The sequence below is a fragment of the Haemaphysalis longicornis genome, unplaced genomic scaffold, assembly GCF_048455015.1.
Source record: "Haemaphysalis longicornis isolate Haplotype H1 unplaced genomic scaffold, Haemaphysalis longicornis Haplotype H1 scaffold_26, whole genome shotgun sequence".
In the NCBI taxonomy this organism is placed as follows: Eukaryota; Metazoa; Arthropoda; class Arachnida; order Ixodida; family Ixodidae; genus Haemaphysalis; species Haemaphysalis longicornis.
In genome coordinates this window covers 4823618-4844545 of record NW_027526319.1, presented here as the reverse complement: position 1 = coordinate 4844545, position 20928 = coordinate 4823618, and the positions used below count along the sequence as shown (strand labels likewise).

At 50.3% G+C, this 20928-nt stretch overlaps 1 pseudogene; it reads left to right on the top strand.

The window, feature by feature from the left end:
- The first annotated feature begins 10616 nt into the window (after window positions 1–10616).
- LOC144172834 (uncharacterized) lies at window positions 10617–12113 on the top strand (annotated as a pseudogene).
- The last annotated feature ends 8815 nt before the right edge of the window (window positions 12114–20928 follow it).

Sequence of the window (20928 nt, the reverse complement as noted above, 5' to 3'; positions counted from 1 at the left end):
CAAACGTGTCCTGGCTTCGTTTCAGCTAAGCGAACGAATTGCGACCAAGCAATTTTTTTTAACCTCCTTGATTGCGACAACCCGCCGGCGGCCGGCGGACGAAACGCTGGGCCGACTGACTCTGTCTGAAGGCCGGGGAGCCGTGCAGTAGCGCAGCCAATTGCCAGCTCATCCCCTCCTGACGTCACACGAAACCGCCACAGAAAATGGGCGAGCGTAAAGAGAGGAGGGCAGCATTTTCGAATTAGTTTTTCTACTAAATAAAATCGCGTAAACGCGCCTAGAGTGGTCGAAACATGGCCTGGAGACTCCGGACTACAATTTGCGCTAGTAATCCCGCAATGTTTACATATCACTTCAGTGTCCCTTTAATACTTCACTTTGAATTAAACGACAAGCAGTGCGGCAGCTGTAATGCCAACTTCGCTATCATGCTCGAACCTATTCGTTACTTCAGGGATACGCGTTGCGACCCTTCAAAAGCGCCACAAGCCGCGAAACAGCGCTTAAACGAAGAGAGTAAGAGAAGACAGAGACACGAGCGCTGCCCTCTTCTTCTGTCTTTGTCTTCGTTTAAGCGCTGTTTCACAGTTCAATGATAAGCCAACTAGCCCAAACCCAAACGCCGCAAGCCCCATCCACAGCAGGGTATGCGCTCGGGCACGGCGTTTAACAGCCACGCTATGAAATGGAAGTGCCACTAGGGGCTTTCTCAGGGAACCGAAAAGCCGTTGCAATGGCGGCTGTAACAGTGTTAACTGTAGGATCTCTTTCGCGGCATCCGTGAATAGGGCATCCGAAAGGAGTTGTACCTAGAGTGTAGTTGCGTAATTTTATACACGTATATTTCTTCACCTTTTGAGGGGTAATAAATGTGGTTTCAGGGGGAAAAGAGCGTTCGAAATTTCTATTGCCCTTGCGCAAATTTTCCCTGAAATTCGCGAACATCCGCTGCAATAACACACTGGCCAGTCAGAAGTGACCACCTTTGCGGATTCACAGCATGGCTACTCTGTGCATGTAGTACCTGAACGAAAAAAAAATGATGCTCGGCGCGAAATGGGTAATTATGTGTTGAACACCACCGTAGCAAGAAATGAGATTAGAGACCAGTGTGACGTCATCTTGTATGCGTTGAACCCCAGCGTAGCAAGAAATCAGATTAGAGACCAGTATGACGTCATGCTTGTGGGCACGCCGGCCGCAATGACTCATGTTCTCTGTTCTCCCCTCAGCTGCCACGCAAAAACTAGCATTGTAAAATGATGGGTTACATAGAAGCGATGGAGGTGACAAAACCAATAGGACTTCCACTCATTCAGTTCCATGTACCTTTGATCTCGCGCTCTATTCTGTCAATCAATACTTGCGTTCTTCTGCTTAGCCCCTTTTGGCGGTTATTGTGTTTGTTCAATCAACCAATGGCCCTTACGTTGTTGCACACGGTGTCATGCTTCTGGAAAGCCCTGTCCCGCCTTGCTTGGCCTCCCCTTCGTTCTCTCGTTCCTTCTATCTGGACAACCGTACGACGTCGTAAGACAAAGTACCCAAGCAATTGGCGTGATGATGTCGCACTGACCTGACAGTTCAGATGATTAACCAACCTCTTCTTGCTTTTAGTATGCAAATAGTCTTAACGGCTGTAGAATACGTCGGAATTGCTTTTACGGAAAATCTTGCGTGTTTACATCGAAAAAAAAACGTCGTCTTCCCACAAGCCACGGAGAAAGAAGTATTTGAGGAGGAGAATCCGTTGGGCTGGGACAGCGCGAAATATATTGTGAAAATTGCCAGAATTCTTTCTCTAAAATCAATACATTGAAACGTTGGACATTTAGCAGTAGTTAGTTATAAATACTGCCCTAGTTTGAAGCCGTAGTACCGCGCTTGAAACGAAGCACTAGAAGGAATCCCTGAGCAGACGGCGTCCGCCGACGCCGCCTTCTCGCCATGAGTGGTTCACTCTTGCTGCTATCACCTCTCGCAGGCTCCCCTGATTTTCACACGCTTTTCATGCTGCACAGGCAGGGCTGGGAAGTTAGGGCAGTCTAAATATGAACTAATCGCATATTGCATAATCACCATCATTCACTGGAACTAATCATACGTATATTCTCAACCACATGTTTTTTGTTATTGTAGGTTTAGCGTTCTTAAAAAATCAAAGCCCCTTTGTCCAACGACAACGATGTTTGAAAGCGAAGATTTCTTCAGCCGCAACTCGACTCGAATGAAAGTCTAGTTGCGCGAAGATTGGTCGGCGTCGCCTGTCCATGACGGCAGCAACTATGCACTGACTGACCTTGAACCGGCGAGCCTTTTCCCTTTGATTTTGATTGATTGTAGGGTTTTAACGCGCCGACGCAACGCAGGCGATGAGGCGCGCCGTAGTGGAGGGCTCCGGATCAATTTTGACCACCTGGGGATCTTTAACGTGCGCCGAAATCTCGTACACACGGGCGTTTTTGCTTTTTGCCTCCATCAGAAAAGCGGCCGCCGAGGCCGGGAACCGAACCCGCGACTTCGTGCTCCCTTTTTTTCCCTTGTCGCCTCCCGACAGAGGGTGCGTCGGTCCCATGACCTGGGCCGTGACTTTATCGCTCCACCGGAGCAAGCCCTGTTGCTCCTCAATAATTCTTGCTCCGTGCCACCTGCTAAATCGTATTGGCTATGACACGTCCTGCAGCTTCGTCACAACGACATCACTGGCTGCGAAAGCGTGACAGGGAATCTGCGAAAAACATCCCTGAAGATACCAAATTGACTAGACAAATCGCGAAGCCTTCATACGGACAGATAACAAAATTTCGGAATGAAGATGCTGTTACATAGGGCATCACACCCCTCCTTACTTAAAGGGACACTGAATTGATTTGTAAACGTTGCGGGATTACTAGCGCAAATTGTATTCCGGAGTCCATAGGCCATGTTTCGACCACTCTCAGCGCGTTTACGCGAATTTATTTAGTCGAAAAATCAATTCGAAAATGCTGTCCTCCTCTCTGCACCCTCGCCCATTTTCTGCGGCGTTTTCTTGTGACGTCAGCAGGAGATAAACTGGCAATTGGCTGCACTACTGCACGGCTCGCCGACCTTCCGACCGAGACAGTCGTCCTAGAGTTTAGTCCGTCGGCCACCGACGGGTCGTCGCAATTCGCTCGCTCGTTGAAGCTAATTAAGCCACAACACCTCTGTGAATGGAAGAATGTGCCTTTATTTACTTTTTTAGTTTGTACACTGTGTCAAGCTCTGAGTCCGGGTCGCTCCACACAAGCGCTGCACAAGTGCACATGCAACGCTTCGCTGACTTTACCCTAGTAGGAAAATCTAAGGCCACTTGATGATGATGATAGTTGGTGTTTAATGGCGCAAGGCCGACGAGGGCAAAGAGCGCCAGAGAAGTTATTTAATGAAAACAAGTGATTACCACGAAAGGTAGGTAGAAAATGTGTAAACTGGACATAGTAAGATCAATAAAGATAATGGAGATGGCTGGTGTATAGGGCCAGATTTGATTATGCATGATAGGAAATGAGGTTTAAAAACTTAACATCTGACAAATATTTAGAAACTCGTTTCACAGAAACCATGGCATCGTCACCTAGAAACAGGGATGGGTGTAGGGGAATATGTTGTCTGTAGAGTTCTCTGAAGTGTTTGTGTCGTGTTGTGTCAAGTGCCTTGCATTGTATGAGTATGTGGACTACGGATAGGCCCTCCCCACACCTGCTACACAGGGGTCTTGGAGATCCCGTGAGCAGGTGCGAGTGTGTCACATGTGTATGGCCTATCCGTAATCTAGCTAAGGTAACTTGAATGTGCCTGTTGTGTGAGTCAGTTGTGTATTGTCCCAAGTGTGGTTTTAGTACGTGTAGTTTGTTGTCTGTCTGTTCGCTCCAGTCTGCTTGCCAAGTTTTACGGAGTTGTTGTCTAATGTGTGGCTTGAGGTCTGTGTAAGGTAGTGTTGCCATGTCTACTGTGTCTCGGAGTGCAGCATTGGTGGCCATTTCATCCGCCACTTCATTACCGCCAATGCCAGAATGGCCTGGCACCCAACACACAGTCACCCCAAGGTTAGAGGAATAAGCTACCATAATTGTTTTGAAGACAAGATTAATGACATGGTTTTTCGATGACTTTCCGGATGATAATGCACGGACGACGCTCAACGAATCTGTATAAATGACGGATGTAGGAATACGATGTTCGACTATGTGACTTACAACCAGAAATATGCCATATCCTTCTGCCGTAAAAATACTTGTATTAACATTCATTGTTCTACATGCTTCAAAATTGGGCCCATGCGCAGCACAAGACACCGCAGTGGACGTTTTAGATGCATCGCTGAAAAACTCTACAGCCTTGTATTTATCCTGTATATACATGAAATGCTGCAACATCCCACTTTTTGGTGTCCTGTTCTTATTGTATTTTAAGAAAGACAAGTCACACGCAACAGGACGAAGATGCCATGGTGCTACAAGATCGGTGATAGATGACTTGAATGTGTCTACAAAGGAGACCTCATGAATAGTGACCTCGTCCCTTACTCTGAGCGAGAAAGGAACAGGAATGGATGGGCGATTTAAAAAGAGCTTTGATGTGGATGTATCATTAAAAACCGGTTTAAAAGGATGGTTGTCCATTGATGAAATTTTAGAGGCATATAACAAGTCAACATAGGTTCGCTGGTGTGATAAGCACCATTTGTCACACTCTGCGTAAAGACTCTGTACAGGGCTCGTACGGAATGCGCCACAAGAGAGGCGAAGCCCCAAGTGAAGCACTGGGTCGAGCATTTTAAGTGCTGTTTTAGTGGCTGACCCATACACAACACTCCCATAGTCCAATCTAGACACCACTAGGCTTCTGAAAATACGTAACAGGAGTTGCTTATCCGTTCCATACGACTGGTGGGACAAGATTTTAACAATGTTGAGAGCCTTTAGACATTTATGTTTCAATTGTTTAATGTGAGGGATGAACGTAAGCCTTTCATCCAACACCACACCTAAAAACTTGTGTTCCTTCCTCACAGGAATCGATACGCCATTAAGGATAATGTCTGGGTCCGGATGGATCCCACGCCTCCTGGAGAAGACAACACAGGTGCTTTTTTCTGGGTTAAGTTTAAAACCGTTCTTGTCTGCCCAGCTGGCAAGTTTTTTGACACCGAGCTGGACTTGACGCTCACAGATGGACATATTACATGATTTAAAAGATACCTGGATGTCGTCTACATACATTGAATAAGAAATTGTAGGTGGCAGTGCCTTCCCAAGGGAGTTCATCTTAACTATGAACAGAGTGCAGCTTTGCACTCCACCTTGCGGAACGCCGTTTTCTTGCACATGAACTCTTGAGAGTGCGCTACCTATTCTCACGCGAAACGTTCTTTCGGACAAATAACTAGCAAGGGTGTTGAGCATATGGCCCGAAACACCGAAAGACTTTAGGTCACTGAGGATCCCGTAACGCCAAGCGGTGTCATAGGCCTTCTCAAGGTCAAAAAACACCGTTGTGCAAAACTGTTTGTGAATGAAGGCGTCCTTTATATAGGACTCGAGCGCGGCGAGTTGATCGTTGGTGGACCGCCCCGCCCTGAAGCCTGCCTGGCAGTTCTCGAGAAGACCATTGTACTCAAGAAAGTACATGAGTCTCCTGTTTACCATCTTCTCGAGGAGCTTGCACAGGCAGCTTGTGAGGGCGATGGGCCGATAGCTAGCGGGAGAGGAAGGGTCCTTTCCTTACTTCAGGAAAGCCACTAATATGGCCTCTCTCCAAGAGAGAGGAATGTGCCCCGAAAGCCATATGTTGTTGTATAGATGTAGGAGTGTTTCAAGAGTGTCTGGGTGTAGGTGTTGTATCATGGTGTATGTGATTTTGTCTGCACCTGGAGCTGAAGGCCTACATGCGTTCAGAGCAACCTTCAGCTCATGAATTGAAAAAGGAGAATTGTAAGAAGTGTGCGACTTGTTGTTATCACGCAGGGACTTCTTTTCTACAGATGTCCTGTGTTTCATGAAAGTGTTTGTGTAGTATGCTGAACTCGACACGTGTTCGAAGTGTTGTGCAAGTGTGTTAGCCTGGTCTTCCAGTGTGTCCCCTGTTGTACTAACCAGGGGCAGGCTGTGTGTCTGTTGTCCTTTTAGTTTTCGTATTCGTGTCCAGACTTTGTGTGTGTCAGTGTATGAGTTGATGGAAGTGAGGAAGGCGCGCCAACTCTCCCTTTTCGCCTCACGACCCACTCGCTTCCCAAAAGCCTTTGCCCGTTTAAAAGAAATGAGGTTATCTGACGTGGGGTACCGGCGAAGGACACCCCACGCCTTGTTCTGGGCCTCTCGCGCCCGCCTGCAGTCCTCGTTCCACCAGGGCCTCCTTGGGTTGCGGGACGCACTGGAGGCCTGGGGCATGGACTTTTCGGCGGCGTCGACTATGTGCGCCGTGACGAGTTGGGCTGCTTCCTCCACATGTAGGTGTTTTATGGTTGTGTGGTGTAGTTTAGATGTTTTTGTGAATGTACTCCAGTTTGCTTTTGATTCATTAAACCTGTTATGGGAAGATGGACTGCATGGGCCTTTACCTATGTATGTTAGGGATGTGGGGAAGTGGTCACTACCATATGGGTCCGTGCCCACGCCCCACTCAAGACATGGAAGATAATTGCAGAACCAATAGCCAAGTCGAGATGTGAGTACGTATTATGTCCTAAGTTATGGTATGTAGGCTGTTTTTTGTTGAAAAGGCATGCTCTTGAAGATGTAAGAAATTTCTCTATCAGGCGACCTCGGGCATCCGTTCTGGAGGAGCCCCAAAGAGAGTTGTGCGCATTAAGGTCGCCTGTTAGGATGTATGGTTCGGGCAGCTGGTCGACCAGCGCCTCGAAATGAGAGCTCGAAAGTGCATGATCAGGAGAAATGTAAATGGAGCACACCGTTGCCAACCTATTAAATATTATTGTTCGAATTGCTACAGCCTCGAGGACAGTGTTCAGAGTGACAGGGTGGCAGGCTAGGGATTTCCGGGCGACAATTGCCACACCTCCTGAAGAGTGTGTGCAGGCAACCCTGTCCTTTCTGAATACCATGTACCTATTTAAGAAATTTGTCTGTTTGGAATTGAGGTGAGTCTCTTGGAGACACATGAGGCTTGGCTGATTGGCATGCAGGATATCATACACATCATCAAGATTTTTAAGGAGGCCTCTGCAGTTCCATTGAATGATGTTTTTTGTTCCCATTATTTACGTTTAAGAATGAATGGAGTGTGTGTATGTGTTCATGTGTCGTCTTTCGGGGCTGTTACTCTGGGATTAGGCTTTTTAGGCCTGTCTGTAGGCTTGGAAGTCGGTGGCCGCTCCTTGCGCTGCGTTGCAGGCAGGAACGGCCCGACATCCATCTCGTCGTCGGATGTCCGAGGGGTGCCCGACGGACCGGGCACCCCAGACTTGGCCCCCCCTCGGGAGCCCTTCGTTTGAGCCGCCACCGCCGAGGGCGTCCGGGGCACCAGAGGTGGCACGGGTGGTGCGGTGACGGTGGGAGCCGGTGCGGGGCCCGTGGTGTCCATCACCTCGGTACCCTCCAATGGACTGGAGGACGGGGAGACAGAGGCGGGAACGGCACCGGTCCCAACAGAAGTGGTTTGCACCACAACCGCTGCTGCCTCAGCAAGCGGCGTGGTGCCGGGTTGGGCTGCGTGAGGCAACCCAGAGGGGGGCGGGGGTGGGACCAGGTCAGACTCGCTGAACTGGGTCCCTGTGGAAACCAGACGCCGCTCCGCCCCTCGGCGAGCCGCGTCTGCGTACCTCCCCAGAGGGAAAGAGGCGAACCTCTTTCACGCCTCTGGGAAGGTGATGTTCTCCGTGACCTTGATGTTAATTATCTTTTTTACCATTTGAAATTTTTCACACTTGCGGGAGTACGCTGTATGCGGCCCCCCGCAGTTCACACAAGACAGGCTATCGGATGCACAATTGTCGCTCGGATGATCATGCGCCGCGCATTTCGCACACGTCGTTCTGCCACGGCAAGAGTTTGTACCGTGCCCGAACCGCTGGCACTTAAAACAGCGCCGCGGGTTCGGGATGTACGGACGGATGGAGCAACGGATAAAACCTGCATTGATGTGTTGTGGAAGAACTGCGCGGTCAAAAGTCAAGATAATGTGCTTGGTGGGAATCTCCCTGTCGTCTCTCCGGATAGTGACGCGTCTCACGGCAGTGACGCCCTGATCCTTCAAGCCGGCAAGGAGATCCGCATCCGTTTCGTTCAAAAGATCTGTCTCGGATATCACACCCTGGGAGCTGTTGAGGCTCCGATGGGGTGTGACCCTGATGTCTAGATCAGCCAGTCTAGTCTGAGCTAGAAGCTTCGTGGACTGCTGCTTGTCATTTATTTCGATGAGGAGTTCACCAGACCTTTGTTTTTTGCACTTATATGCTTTTCCTACTATGGCTTCAAGATACTTGGCGATCAAGAAGACTCACTGAGATGCTACAGGGTGGGTTGGATTGAGCGATTCCATCACAAGAAATCGAGAAAAATTATCCGGTTCAGGAAATGTTAAAGATGGCAATGGGGGAAAAGTTACTTCAGTGCGGCCCCTTTTCAGGGACCGATCACGTTTGGGGGGGGGTTTGAAAATGCCATATAGCGTAGTATAAAAGCAGGGAGACTGGGGTACTTTCTTCTTTGACCTTACCCTGGTAGTCAAAGAGGTCCCGGAGCTCCCTGCCTGGTGAAAGGAAAGGGAGCCCATCCGCCGGAGCTTGACCTGGGCTCCGACGGCCACCGTTTGTGGTTTCTAACCCTCCACCTATAGACACATCGCCACGGTTGGATCCAGCTTATGTTTGGGGGCTCGGGGTCCGCGGTATCGCCAGTACCGTCACCAAGATTGCTCAAGGTGCCCCGTGCGGGGATCTAAGGCCACTTGAAGGCGGTAGAAGAGTAAGCGAAGTGAATATAGGTACTAAGGAAATAAAATCAACTGAAACTTTCACCGTGCAGCGCAAAACTAGGTAGCAGGAAGCACTTTTTTTGCGCTGGGTGAACAAGCACAGCGGTCAGAAGCACGACCGCATATCTGCGAACGCTTTTCCGTCAAAGACTATATTCACGAGTGTACATAAGGCGCCTTGTATTCTGGAGTGTTGTGATGCCACACAATCTGGGGTTGCAATGCTCCAGATTGACTTGGAGAAGGCTTTCGATCGTGTGCCGCACGATATCTCATTTCAAATTTTAGAGTACATTATTGCCGGCAACGTTATTCGAAATGGAGTGCGTATGGCGTACAATAAATGCACAACCCGTCTTATAGTTGATAAGGCAGTTGGAAAAAGAGTTCAGGTGCAGCGATCGATGACGGAAGGATGCCCGATATCCCCTCTCCTTTTTTGCATATATATTGAGACGTGTTGCCTAAGTGTCATTAAAAGCAGTAACATTCAAGGTTTTCGGTTGCAAATGACGGAGGTTCGACTACTAGCGTACGCGGTTGACATTGCAGTATTCTGCACTACTAAAGAAAGCATTCTCGATGTAGTACAAACCGTGAAACACATTTGCTTGGCTAGCGGTAGTGCAGTACGCTGGTGTAAATGCTTAGGCTTTTGGCATGGCGAATGGGAGTCCACGCCAAGTGTTTTCGCCAACATCCAGTGGTTCACGAGTTCTGTTAAGCACCTGGGGGTGCCACCAGACAGTTATCAAGACAGTGACCCTTACTGGGCCACGCAACTCAAGGAACTTCGAGAAAAGACAGCGAAGTGGTAAGGGTGGGGTTTATCAATGTCTGCGAGTGCCACAGTTTGCAATTTCTTTTTTATAAGCAAGCTGTGGTATGTAGTGCAAGTTATGCATTGTTCAAGGGCTAATATTCAGAAATTTTATCGTGTGTTCGCCGTGTTTATCTGGAGTTCATCATGGGAAAGAACGAACAGAACGAACCTCTTTCGGAAAGTGCGTGAAGGCGGACTTGGTTTACCGCACTTATTTTTAATGCAAGTGGCCAATATATTTTTTTCTTCGTGATGTTGAAGACGCGTTTCTTACGACGGTTTCTCAGTTGCGACTTGGAAGACTTTTGCCTGAATTTGTTGTGAGCTCCAAGTACATGAGGGGAACTGTACATGAATGTTTTAAGGAGGTGGTATGGTCATACAGTTTTCTTTCAGTGCGTTTTTCTTAAGCGGGGTGAGTCGGAAGAAACTGTACAAAGATATCATCGAGAGTGTATTGCCAGTGCCAATATTGCCACACGCTCCGACAAAGCGTTCCATTTTTAGTGAGAGCGGGGAGTGCCAGCGACCACCGGAACAGCGCCGCGTCATGCGACCGCGTTCGAGAAAAGTCTGCGCCGTGTAGAACGCGCAAGTGTGCCGAGTGGCGTCCAGCGCACAGCTCGCGGACGCACGTGAGAGGACTCGACGAGCAACGCGTTCGCAGTGCAGGAGAGCTCGCTCTTGCTCGACGGCGGCCTCCCTGTCCTCGTTTCTTCCGTTCGGTGGGCACAAGTTCGCCTAATTAAAACAGTTGTTTTGCCCTACTCTATCCATCTGTCGTCTTGTCATTCGTGACAAAACTGGTGGAGGTGCGGGGTAATCGCAACCCATGCAGCGTACCCCTCCGACACGCCGTGCAGCAAGCCCAATTCTGAGCCCCGGACGGCGCGTCTTCCTGGATCAGAACCAGCCACGTACAAGCCGACGTCTACAAAATCAACCACCCCAATTTGGACTCTTGCACGACGGAACGAGGACGAAGGCCAAATTCGTCATGACTTCCCAAGGCCAGCAGACGGAAGCCAGTGTACCGCAAATCATATACAAGCCCATTGCCCCTCGGGCGCCGATGCCCTTCCGTGGGGAGCCATTTGAAGACGTGGAAGACTGGATCCAGTATTACGAACGGGTGGCCCGCCACAACGGATGGACCCCGAAGCAATGCCTGGAGAACGTCTACTTTTCACTAGAAGAGACTGCCAAGTCTTGGTACGAAAACCATGAAGCTTCACTTCCATCGTGGGAAATCTGCAAAGACGACCTAAAGCGGGCATTCGCGAACCCGTACCGACGGCAGCGTGCCGAGGATCTCCTTCAGACAAGGGTCCAAGGTCCAAATGAAACCGTCACCAGCTTCGTGGAAGGAGTGCTCCGCCTGATTGTCCGCGCCGACCCCCGGGCCAGCGAAGAAAAGAAGTTGCAAACTCTTATGAAAGGTGTGAAGAGTGACATCTTTGGTGGCCTCATTCGTAATCCCCCAACGACAGTGAGTGAGTTTGTTACTGAGGCAACAAACATTGAAAGGGCGCTCCAGGCAAGAGCTAGCCACTATCACAGGCTCACTACCGGCCCTAGTGTCACTACACTGGCGCACAACCACCATGAAACGCTTGCCGCCGAGCCCGGGAATCTTCGCGACATTATTCGTAGCATCATCCGGGAAGAACTTAACGCCGCCGTCCCCTGCGTGGCCGCCGTGGCCGATAGTCGACTGGACGTGACCACTGGCGGCACTGAACGCACTAGAGACACCATTCGCGACATCATTCGGGAAGAATTGACAAAGATGCTTCCATCCTCTGAACGCCCAGCATCCGTTTCCATCGCGGAAGTCGTTCGGCAGGAAGTGCGACGCTGCCTTGTGCCTGAACCCCCCGCCTAGGTTGTCCCTGAGCAGCCAGACTTGACGTACGCAGCCATAGTCCAAAATTCATCTCCCGCAATTCCTCGCCAATACCTGGCTCCAACACGACGGGAACCACCATCGCAACAATACGCACCCACAACCCATCGTGGCCCCCGGAAAAGCGACGTGTGGAGGACGGCCGACAACCAACATTTGTGTTTCCACTGTGGAGAGGCCAATCATGTCTACCGCCACTGCCCCTACCGTGAACTTGGACTCCGCGGATATCGGCCGAAGGACCCGTGTCCAAGATACGGCCAGCATCCACGGGACATCGCCGAGTATTTAGGCCGCCCGCCGTCTCCGCCACTGATTCAGCGCCGAGAATCCCGTTCGCCGTCACCCCGTCGCCCAGCGTCTCCTGTTCGTCGCCAACTTCGCCGTGAGAACCCCTCTAACCTGCCCCGGCGGGAAAACTAGGCACGGCAACCCCGGGAGGGGGGGTTGCCGCCGGCAAATTTGGCGAAGAGCCTCCAGCGGCGGTGGGACGCAGTGAGTCAAGTAAAGGTGGTCTTCAACACGGCATGCGTTTTTCCGTGTCAAATAACCTCAATGTGGTGATTGACGGCTACGACGCCATTGCGCTCGTCGACACTGGAGCAGACTATTCCGTCCTTAGCGGGAGCTTCTCACGCCATCTTAGGAAAGTGACGACTGTGTGGGATGGCCCTGAAATACGGACTGCCGGGGGACATCTCATAGCACCTATCGGAAAGTGTACCGCTCGTGTTATAATTAATGGCGAGGCATGTCCCATGAATTTCGTCGTTCTGCAGAATTGTTTTAGAGGCGTCATAGTCGGAATGGACTTTCTGTGTGAGTACGGTGCCATAATCGACCTAGGTGAGAGCAGCCTGACGCTTCGAAAACCTGTCGCGCCATCCGACGACCGGCGGCCGACATTAACGACGGCACGAGATCTAGATGACCATGTGAGGGTACCTCCACGTTCGGGAGTTTTCTTGCTTATTGGCACTGATGTATGTACGTGCCACGAAGCGCTGGTTGAATGCAATACTGAGCTTCTCCTGGAAAAAAGCATTGGCGTCGCAAGGGGTGTCACACAGCTGCAAGATGGTCGTGCCACAGTTCTTGTGACGAAATTTCGGGACGAACCACAGCATCTCACGAAAGGTATGGCAATAGGCTACGTCGAAGACATCAGTGATTTCTCCGACGTTTCACCAGTGATAGGAGAGGCAGGTCCCCCAGGAGCAAGCTCGACTGGACTCAAGGGCACGACGTAAACCCAATGCTTTCGTCGCAACAGAAAGATGATTTGACCAGGCTACTAGATGAGTTTCAAGACTGTTTTTCGACTAGAGAAGGTGTCAATCAAACTACCATTGCCAAGCACAGAATAATCACTGAATATTCTACGCATGCCATTCATCAATCGCCATACAGAGTATCTTTGAAGGAGCGAGAAGCTATACAGAAACAAGTACAAGAAATGTTACCAGATGACATCATCCAGCCCTCGAACAGCCCCTGGGCTGCGCCAGTAGTGCTGGTGAGGAAGAAGGACGGGACACTACGATTCTGTGTCGATTACAGGCGATTGAACCGCGTAACTAAGAAAGATGTCTATCCTCTACCCCGTGTGGACGACACGTTTGATCGACTACGGTGTGCTCGTTACTTCTCGTCAGTAGATCTGAAGAGTGGCTATTGGAAAATCGAAGTTGACGAACGGGACAGAGAAAAAACGGCGTTCATTACACCTGACGGACTGCATGAATTTAAAAGGATGCCGCTCAGACTTTGCACTGCGCCTGCCACCTTCCACAGGGTGATGGATACTGTTCTTGCTGGTCTGAAATGGCAGACATGTCTTGTTTATCTTGACGATGTTGTAATTTTCTCTAACACATTTGACGAACACCTCCAGCGCCTCAGAGCAATTCTACAGGCAATCAGGAACGCGGGTCTGACGCTTAAACCGACAAAATGTCGCTTCGGTTACCGGGAGTTGAAGTTTCTCGGGCACATCATTTGCAGTGAACGGATTCGCCCCGACCCACAGAAGACAGCCGCTGTGGCTGCCTTTCCAACTCCAACCGACAAGAAGACCATCAGGCAGTTCCTCGGTTTGTGTGCGTACTACAGGCGTTTCATCGGGAACTTCTCTCGTGTAGCGGCCCCACTTAACTACCTGACAAAAGAAAGCGTCGCCTTCGAGTGGAAGGAAGCACAGCAAAGAGCGTTCGACGAACTGAAACGAGCACTACAAATGCCTCCGTTGCTAGGGCATTCTGGCCAGGACGCCGAAACAGAAATACACACCGACGCTAGTAACAAAAGCCTTGAAGCAGTCCTCGTTCAGAAACAAAATGGGGCTGAGCAAGTCATTGCGTATGCAAGTCGAACGCTTTCCCGGGCCAAAACCAATTATTCGGTGACTGAGAAAGAGTGCCTCGCGGTGGTGTGGGCGGTGACGAAGTTCCGTCCATATTTGTACGGACGCCCATTCGGAGTTGTCACCGACCATCACTCACTTTGCTGGCTGGCGAATTTGAAAGACCCTGCTGGGCGACTTGCTCGATGGAGCCTCCGATTGCAAGAATTTACGGTGACACACAAGTCAGGTCGAAGGCACAAGGACGCAGACTGCCTTTCATGAAATCCCGCAGAATTAGCGCCGGTGGACAAGACTGATGACGAGGAGAGCTTCCTCGGAGCAGTGAGCGCAACGGATATGGCAGTGCGGCAGCGACGTGACCCATGCAGAACATGACCCAGAACAAGGAGAAATTATTGAGGCTTGTCATGATGACCCCAGCTCTGGACACCTCGGCTATAAGCGCACGCTTTCAAGAGTACGAGAAAGTTACTACTGGCCACTACTCGCGAAGACCATACGCTGGTACACTGAGACTTGCCACCAGTGCCAAAGACGGAAGACACCGCCTTTACGCCATGCCGGCTTTCTGCATCCGATTCCACCGCCAAGGGTGCCATTCCAACAAATCGGAATGGACTTACTTGGCCCATTTCCTACGTCAGAGTCGGGAAATCGGTGCATTATTGTAGCGACTGATTACCTGAGCCGCTATGCCGAGTCGAAAGCCATACCTACAGGAAATGCGACGGAAGTGGCGAAGTTTTTTATGGAATGTATTGTACTACGGCACGGCGCTCCCGAGGTAATCATTACTGACACAGGATCAGAATTTACGGCGCAACTTACCGAAGAAATCTTGCGTTTAAGTTGCACTAGTCACCGCAAATCAACTGCGTACCACCCACAAAAAAATGGGTTAACCGAAAGGCTAAATAAGACGATTTCTGACATGATCGCTATGTACGTAGACATGGAAAACAGAAGCTGGGATGAGGTACTTCCGTATGTAACCTTCGCATACAACACGGCCGTACAAGAAACTACCGGGACGTCACCATTTCAACTTGTTCACGGTAGAAAGGTAACTACCATGCTGGATGCCATGTTGCCTCACCAACAGGACGCAATCACAGACGTCGATTGCCAACTCGTGTGCCAGCGTGCTGAAGAAGCCCGTCAACTAGCAAGAACTCGAATACGCGACCATCAGCGCACCGATTCCCATCGGTACAATCTCCGCCGTCGAGACGTACGGTTCAACCCTGGTGACAAAGTATGGATATGGACACCGATAAGACGCCGCGGCCTCAGCGAAAAGATCTTGAAACGCTATTTTGGTCCATACAAAATAACCCACCCTGCCAGTGAATTGACCTGCGAAGTATTACCCGATGACACTCGAGCGTCATCCGACAGGCTGCCGCTTCGTCCAGAGGTGGTGCACGTTTTGCGGCTGAAACCGTACTACTCTCGCTAGTGCACTGAGTGTATTGAACGCTTTGTTGTGTTTTTTTGTCCTAGGTAGCATCGGGACGATGCAGCTTTTCTGAGGGGGGATAGTGTTACACGCTCCGACAAACCGTTCCATTTTTAGTGAGAGCGGGGAGTGCCAGCGACCACCGGAACAGCGCCGCGTCATGCGACCGCGTTCGAGAAAAGTCTGCGCCGGGTAGAACGCGCAAGTGTGCCGAGTGGCGTCCAGCGCACAGCTCGCGGACGCACGTGAGAGGACTCGACGAGCAACGCGTTCTCAGTGCAGGACAGCTCTCTCTTGCTCGACGGCGGCCTCCCTGTTCTCGTTTCTTCAGTTCGGTGGGCACAAGTTCGCCTAATTAAAACAGTTGTTTTGCCCTACTCTATCCATCTGTCGTCTTGTCATTCGTGACAATCTACCGCCGCAAGTGTAATCTAAGGCCTGAGAGAGATGTGCTTATGCGAGTGAAAAGAATGACGGTCCCAGGTGTAGTGAAATCTTTCTTTTTTAAACTCCATACTGGAAGACTGGAAGTAAAGACCTGGATGGAGGAAAAAGGATGGTTTGTGCCATGGGGTGTGCACTGTTTACTGTGTCGAAAGTCAGAAACAATTGAACACGTGTTCTTGGACTGTTGGCGAGCGGTGTTGATTTGGGACATCCTCCAGCAAACACTAAAAAGATTTACCTGTGGATGCTTACGGTATAAGGTTTTTGAACGTTCAAAGTGAGGACGGTGTGCCTCTTGACACAGTTATGCTGTATAGACTACATAGCATCTGGAGGAACAGGGTGGCGGTACGCTACTCTGACCCAGATGCCAGACTCATCAGACTCTACTTCAAAGAGTCAATAAGTTCTTTTGTGCAGATACGGAAACTTCAACCCCCTTGGTACTAGCATAACGACTTTGCAACTAATACACGGCCGGGCGTAAAACCTAGCCTCCATCTGAGCCTTCTGGCACTTTCCAACTTCCCTTCAACGCGTTCGGTGTACCTAAAAGGTGTTATGATAAATATGCTTACGAATGAGGCATCCAAGTTGTTTTTATGTTATAACAGGAACCGAACCTATTTTAGACGAAAATTCAGTGAGTCACAACTAAGACTACCCTAAACATTCTCCGACACTTGTATCGACCTCCGTGTTTGCTCTGCCAAGATGCTTCTGACCAGATGGTTCATCCAGGTGACTTCCTCGTCCGAGAACATGTCTCCATCCGGAAGGCTGATTGATTGTAGGGTTTCACGCGCCGACGTAGAGCAGGCGATGAGGCACGTCGTAGGGGAGAGCTTCGGATTAATTTTGACTACCTGGGGATCTTTAACGTGCGCTGAAGTCTCGTACACACGGACGTTTTTCGCCTCCATCAGAAAAGCGTCCGCCGGGGCCAGGAATCGTATCCGCGACCTCGTGCTCAGCAGCGCAACGCCTTACCCACTGAGGTTCCATCCGAAGGGCAAGTAACGCGACCACTGCGTTCACACTGCTCATAGCACGGTTTGTAGAAAATGCGGTCTGACGAGAGGGACGCTTTCACGTTGGGCACAAGCACGCACGCGCTGAATACCCCGACGAGGGAAGAGGTTCTACGAAGACGAGCAACCTGCCGTCCATTTTCTCCGCGAATGCCACCCCCGTGGCACCAGGAAGCACCAGGAGCCATCTCGCCCAACAGAAGTGACGCCTACGGCGAGCGCTACCGAATTTGTTTGCCGTTTCTATGGCAGAGTCTGGCGGACGCTCATTCCGGTGCCCTTGCATCAGGGGCGCTACTGCCTGGAGTCAATTATGCACGAGTGCCTGCCCGTCCTCGATAGTGCTGCAATACCAGGGGCTGTGCTCTGTGTGTCTAAAATTTTTTAAACGGTGAACGCAACTTCAAAATATAAAGAACAATATTGTTGACGTGTGACTCTGTAGTGGTATCTTTCACTTTATTGACTACGTAGTCTAAGCCCGTATGGAGGGCGAAAGTGCAGATCAACGTGCGTGGTACTCGCAAAGGTAAAACAAGTTGGTTTCAGCTTTGTAATGCGTAATTTCACCGCAGCGCCAACAGCAGGGCCTTGTCAGTGACGGCGCCTAGCAGCTACTTGGGCGGCGCGCGGCTCAGGATTCTGGAATCAGCGGCGCTGTTATTCTCCTCGAGTTAGCGGGCTAGGGTGCCTCGGTGCTAGCGCCCGTTGAGAATGGCGTCCATTAAAGCATCCTGTCTGGGACAGCACTTCCTTCGTCTTAGGAAGGGATCACGTCATGGGCGAAGGTACGAGTGCGCCCGCTACTCAGTGTTTACCTGATAGCGTACCGCTGCGATACCGGAGGCAAACAGCTTTAATCCTCAAACCTTCGCCATACTCCCCTCCTTCGCTTTCCTCCTTGCTGAATCTTTGCTGTTTTCCTCGATATCGAATTTACAGGGGCCTACCGTGATGGATGGCGCGAAACCACACGAGTGGTTAGACCTCAGCTCTGAAAAAAAAACGGTGCTCAACGAATGCGTATATCTAGTGGGTCTCACTGCGCACCTTGATAGAAAACTTAGCTCAAGGTAAAGAGTCCTCAAGTCATGCAATGGAGATTGGGGGGGGGGGGGGGGGGGGCGGTAATGACTGGGGTGACGGATCAGCATCGTCGGTTAGAGAGGAAATAATTGCAGTGCGGTCGTAACATACAAGACATACAGAAACGAATTATGCAACAATGTGGCGTTGGCCGGGCTAGAGCGAAGGCGCGCATTCTGTTCTTAGACAAGTATTTCAGGAAATGGGGCCGCCCCACTGATTGGTCGCTTTGGAAACAGCTGCCTGCTCAGCTTTTGATGACGTCAAGAAGAAAAGTCACCATTAACGGGTTTTCCCGTGGAAAAGAAGCAATTACTCCAACGCGAGAGGAACGTGCGCCGCACAGTTACACCAAGCACCGATACCCAAGAGGCGCTTGTAAAGTTTTGGAGGGAATATGCGCCCGAGAGTAGACGAACCACGCTCGGCAGCGCCCGCCCTACGCGAGGTCAAGCCTCCTAGTTTTTTTTAATGTTTTCCTTCCCTTCCGTGCTTGCTTAATGTGCACAGATAGGCTAGTGTTTGGTTGTGAAATTTGTTTTTCATGCTACAAGCCTTGGTATTGTCTGTAACCGAGACCTTTTTTTCCCGTATATATCTATGTGCCTGTGTGTCCATGCGTAACAATAAGCCTTGTGGGCGCTCTCGTACCTTCGCGTCCTATATCTCTTGCCGCCATGGCAACGGTACTCATATTTATTTCAGTAAGTAAAGGTATTGTTGAAAAAAGGGCAAAAAGTTGGAACGACATCCGCTTGACTGCCGACTGCGCTATTAAAAGGGATTGTGAATCAAATATCGTGGGAAAAATGAGGATGCAACACTTGAAGTCCCGTGATTCTGATAGTTCAGGCGAACCCGGTCCTCCCTCAACTGTCATGAATGGCAACCGTAGCAACAAAGTTCGCTGCGTTTTTCTCAATAGTTCTCCATATAAAAAACGCTTCTTAGCTGTACCTTCTATGGTGCAACGTGCCTTCAGTATTCTTTAATCTAGCCTACAATGCAACGAAAAGAAAACACAAAACTGGCTCGCTTTGTAACTCGGATTTCCCGCAAACTCCTACAACAACCACGTGTTTAATTTAGTGTTATTTTCGGCAGCCTGAAGATAAATTTGAGCTCGTCTGTTTCAGACAGAAGCTTACTACACAAAACAACCGTTTTTTTTGTGGCCATCTCACTTTATTCTTGGCTACCTTGGTGTAATGATGGCTGGCCGATACACCCCGTCGAGACGATGACCCCCTTCCCTTCTCCTGGCTTTGTGGTCTGCCCCTCGGTCGGCGGGAGTGAGGTGTTGCCGTCGCCGACGCCATGGCGAGTCGCAACCCTTTATATGGATTTGCCGGCGGCTTTTCAAGCGGCGTCGGGGAAGGCTTTCCTACCCTGACCTTCGAGGATTGACATCGGGGGGGGGGGGGGGGGGGGGGTGCGGAGGTTAAAACCCTAAAGGTGCGGTTAAATAGGCCAACTCGACGGCGACGATGACGCCACGGCGACGCCGACAAGTCGCCAAACGATCGGCCAACTGCTGAGTTGCGTGACAGTGCTGTCATACTAAGCCGACGGCGACACAAACACGTCGGCCGATGGAAAGTCCGCGCAGTGGGACTGGCTCGCCGACCGAAGACGCCAACAAAACCAGGCGCCCAACCAGTCGCCCGACGCGTCACCGGGGATCGATCGAGAAGCGAAAACTGCTCTCCAACAACATTCGTGCCGCAATGAATGCGGCTCTATTTTGACAGTTTCTGGAGCGTATACAACTCAACACTAGCGCTAATGCAACCGTATTTTGGCTTTCGACGCTTCGGACGTGCTCTTCGGCGACACCGCTACCCCGGAGCTGCAAACTGCACATGCATGTGCGATCGGCTTGCCTGTAGAAAATACAAGGCGAGTTTCGTGCAGAAGAAAATTTACGTAGGGTAATTTGGGTAATAAGGGATCAATATCGGCCAAGGGTTTTAACGTAAAACCAGGCGTTGCGCTGCTGAGCACGAGGTCGCGGGTTCGATTCCCGGCCGCGGCGGCCGCTTTTCTGATGGAGGCGAAAAGCAAAAACGCCCGTGTGTACGAGATTTCGGCGCACGATAAAGATCCCCAGGTGGTCAAAATTAATCCGGAGCCCTCCACTACGGCGCGCCTCAACCCCACAATCAATCAATCAATCGGTTTTAACGTAAAACCAAAGTACGGCAAGCACTATCCCCGAAGTGGGAAGTCACAGTCGCAGCCGGGCACATATATTTTTGCGAGCGCTTTCGCGATTCAGCGGAGTTGATGGCGATAAGCTATTGTGGGGGCTTCGGGGAACCTTGCTGTGCAAGCTCTATTTAAGAAATTTCAGTTTACCAGCCAGGAATACTGTACACCAGCTAGTAAACACCAATGCATGACATGGAAGGATGGACCTCCATTTAGTACCCACGCTATTTCACATCCTGGTAGCGCTTGTGCGGTGGCGCAGGATAGCCGAGACTACTGGAGTAACGAGACCGAAAAGTTGGGAGACAAAACCAGAAACTGGCAAGGGCGCAATTTTTGTATGTTTGGCCGTGCCACTATCTGCAACCTTTTTTTGTTAGCCAAAGAGTGGTACGTGCTGCAAGTTTTGTGTATGTCACATGCTAATGTCCAAAAAATCCACGCAGTATTTGCGGTCTTTATTTAGTCTTCCAGCTGGGAAAGAACCAGTCGCTCTAACACCTTTCGCCCAGTCAAAAAGGGGGGCCTTGGTCTTTGTCATTTATTTTTACGACAAGTTGTCGCAAGGTTTTGTTTTGTGCGGGATAAAAAAGACGCCTTCTTGCGCAAATTCAAAAAAGGTTGAAAAATCTGCTGCCT